This window comes from Pteropus vampyrus, unplaced genomic scaffold, assembly GCF_000151845.1.
Source record: "Pteropus vampyrus isolate Shadow unplaced genomic scaffold, Pvam_2.0 Scaffold9, whole genome shotgun sequence".
Lineage (NCBI taxonomy): Eukaryota > Metazoa > Chordata > Mammalia > Chiroptera > Pteropodidae > Pteropus > Pteropus vampyrus.
The window spans coordinates 4,215,283-4,219,476 of record NW_011888790.1 but is presented as its reverse complement, the minus strand read 5'-3'; positions in this window follow the sequence as shown (position 1 = coordinate 4,219,476).

Here is a 4,194-nt window from a genome sequence, read left to right as displayed (position 1 = left end):
GGACTACAGACTAGTGTCCATGCTCCTCCCTCCACTCTTTATCACAAGAGAAATTTTTACCCCTTTGGTCCTTTCTCATACTTTATAAACTCCAAAACATTGATGTCACGGAGGTCCTCATGGCTTAGGCATTTTGTCTCCAAAAGGGAATGGGATGAGGTGAGATCTAATCCCATTAATGATAGCTCCTATTCCAATCTTCCTTTTAATGAGAGCTGCTGCTGATTGCCGCCCCAGTTTATGTAAGAAGTGAGAGACCACTGACAACATTTTTCTTAGAGGCAGACCAACATAGCTAACAGGAGTAGACAGGAATTATATTCCAGTTAACTCTATGTGCATTTATGCGGCCGAAGCAATTTAAAATGTGAAAGAGACTGATGAAAGACATTATGAAAATGGTGCTTTTAAGTCTTGTGGGTGTGTGTTTAAATCTAAGTTCTGCCAAATGACTGAAATAGTCAAAGCAATGGTGTAAACAGACAAAAGCCAAACACGTAAATAAATGTAACACAGAAAATCCTAGCAAAACTGTGTAAACCCAGATGCTCCTGGACAAACACTAATAGTTATCAATCAATCGAAAATCAAATATATTAAAAAGTCAAGAGAGATGAAGGCTAGAGTTACTGGTGAGCTTGCAAATGTTCTGTGAAGACAAAAGGACAAGCCATCATCAAAATTCTAAGTCCACAAGATATAAGAAGATATAGAAAAATTGGACTTCCCCAAGGAAGTCTCCACAAGAAAAGAAAGCTGCCAGCTGAGCAGAACACCTAACTTCAGCATCTTCTATTTGAGGACCAGTGACCCTAGTATGTCGGCAACAAGTGGTAACATCTGGCCAGGTGAACACATGTGCATGAGTCATCAGAGTGGGTATATATTTAGATCAAAATTCTGCATCATCTGTAATTTGTGTCAACTTTCCCTCCTCAATCTTGGGGCAACTCCCTTTTCCCATAATGCTTGTGGTTCTCCTGTTGGGAGACCAATGATCTTTGAGATCGATGTTATGAAAAACAATGCGCAAGTTAACATCACTCGGGTGCTTAAAAATAACAGGCAAATAGAATTGGAACACTGCTTCTACCCAATGGAACAGCTTTGAAGTCTGGGCTAATTTCCTTGCCTGATAATCTTTCAGTGTGTTTTTGTCAAATAGGGTCAAGTTAGTTTCTTTTAATAATATACGTGGTTAAAAAATATACAAAATTCTAAACTTTTCTTTCTTTGGTGAGTAGATTTGTCAAATGTTTCCCAAATGTACTTCTTTCTCTTCAAAGATGCAACAGTGACACTACACAGACAGTAATTGTTGCATAATTAATGTGTAGCAGGTGGATCTAGCAATTTCAGTTTGGAATCTCTGCTCTGAATAATCCCTAACTGCCTTGCCCTGTCCTCCTCCCACTACATCTCCCATCATGCCTGAGGACCACCCCCGACACTTGTAAATAGCACAGTGGACACAATTTCCTTTGTCTTTGAGGGCAGCTCTTAAATTAACTGTGAAGGGGGAGACAGGCATTTGCAGCTAAACATATGTGTGTATATATGTGCAAACACACATTTGTTTTCTCCAACTCTCATTTTCAAAGCTCTTTATTATCTATTCAGTTCAATACACCTTCTTTAACATTCTGCATCCCCATCTAACACCTGCTTGTTAATTTCATTCAAGTCTCAGCTGGTCTTTTAGCAGGTGAAGGCAACCCACTCATGTGATATAAAAGGACTTTTCCTTTTTCTTTTTTTTTCTGCCTCTGGTTCTTTTACTAACACTAATCACATACCTACCATATGCTCTCCAAGATACTGGTTCCCATCCTTTTGTTAACTTTTCTAGTTTATCACTGAAGGTCAAGTTTCCTTTATTCAGTATAGACAATACCACAGAGTAGGAACAGAATGATATGGAATGAATACCTGAAAGCAATACTTCCTGATTCCTGGGAAGTGTCCCTGTGCACACTGACAGCGGGAGGGAGGCCCCACCATGCATCATTTGTCATCCCTCTTTTTTCAGGTACAGCAGGCCTTCTTTTTCTACTAAGTTCCATTCCTGATTGAAGGGCTACCTGACCTTGTCTCAATTAGGTTTCTTCTTAAGCCTTCTTCTTTTCTAGCTTGTCCTAACAGCTTAAATTTTGTTGTTGTTGTTTCCCAATAAAAGATCTGGTTTTGCTCTCCTGATAACTAGCTATAAAACCTTGGGCAACTCACGTAACTGCTCTAACTCTCAATTTTCTCCTCTCTTAAAAAAAAGAGAATTAGATTAAATCAATTCTAATGTTCCTTTCAACACTGATATTTTGAGCCAAGAGATAAAATGGCTCAGGAAAGAGATCTGGGCTTCTTCAGAGCTTGTCTGCACTTAGCAATACCATAAGAGAAATGCCTACCCAAAACTCCTACCACTTATTGAGCACCTGTTATATGTTGAGCGCTCTATCAGACCTTTACACACACAATGTTTCATTTAATTCCCACAGCGACTCCAAGAAATAGACATTATTATTATTACTAAACCTGTTTTATAGATGACGGTGCTAAGACTCAGAAATATTAAGCAGCTCCTTCAAGAGTAGAGTGATTGACACAGCTGGAGTGTGGCTACCAAGCACACATTTTTAACCATTTCGCTATTCTACCTCCCGATTCACTTGCCAATCAACAAAAGCCTTTTCACAGCTTCCATCTTGGAATCAGAAGGTCTAGGATCAGTCTGGCACTATTGTTTACTGGGTCTTCAACCAAATTGCATAACCTCTTTGAGCCTCAGTTTTCTGATATGTAACAGAGGAAAATAATACCTATCTCATAGCACTGCGGTGAAAATGAAAAAACATACGATGTGTGTCACAGTTACCTGGCACTCTATTCTGCTTATCTCTAGAGTGGCCATCACTTAACCACTACTTTCAGGCTTGGCCCCGACTCAGGCTCCAGGACCAATTCTTCCTCTATGGGAAGAGTTTTACAGACTTCAGTAGTTAATTTTGACTCTCTGCTCTCATTCCAAAAGGTGGGGAGAAATTCAACTTGTCATTCTTGGTGCACCCCATCTGAAGCTGTATCCAGAATCTATGTTCTCAAGCAGATTTGAGACATCTCAGAGGCCCAGGAAGGCATCAGTCATCCACCCACACTGGTTACTGCTGAGATGTCACTTTCTTTCCCTTTGCGGTCCTTTGGGGGCCTCCTTTCTGCCACCTTTGTGCCACCTTTGTGCCAGCATGGGGACTGTTGCTGTGATTGGGGAAGCCCGGGTCAATGTCTCACTTCTTGGTACACTGATGGCCAGTCTCTTTGAGGTCCTGCTGCGTCCTTGCAGGGGCAGGGAGAAAGGCAAGTTGGTCACAGGGACCCTAGACTTTGACTCCTCCTCCAAGCCAGAGAGACTTTCATTTTAGACTGGGGATATTTCTCCCAAGTTTAACGGATTGTCCTTAATGCCCTCAGGTCTTTGAAAACAAAACTCAGGAATTCCAACCTCAAAACTTTCCCTGAGGCAAGGGAGCAGGAATAAGAACCTCAAAGGAGAATAATAAAAGAGGAAAACACAAGTTAACCTCCTAAAAATGTTATCTTGTTTCAGAGTTCATTTCTCATTGTTTAAATCTCTGCACCCAGATAGGCCCATAAAACATTCAATCATTTTACTCCATTACGCCTTTTCTTAGTTCCCAGTCCAGTCCAGTCCAGTCATTGCTGGCTTTTTCCTGTGCCACTTAGCCCACCTGCCACTGCTCCCTGACAGCTTTTTAACTCCCATAAGCCATAGGTGACTGTGAGGACGTGCTAGGCAGCAACCTGGGATCTGCTTGAAGTTTTACTTTGTGTGATGGAAGTCTCTTTAGTGATGGAATGAAAATAATCTCATCTATGCTATTAGAAATGTAGGATTTGCATTCCTAATATTTCTATTATATCTTTTTCTATTTTTATCACATAGTTCTAGTATATATTTCTATTATAATTATATATTACACCAGGTTTTGGTCTCAGGATTCCTTTACATCTTAAAAATTATTGAGGATCCTAATAAGCTTTTGTTTATTTGGGTTCTATCTATGGATAATGACCATATTAGAAATCAAAACTGAGGCATTTAAAAATATTTACTATTAATTCATTTGAAAATAATAATTCTATTACAGGTAACATAAATAACATATTTTTTATTAAATT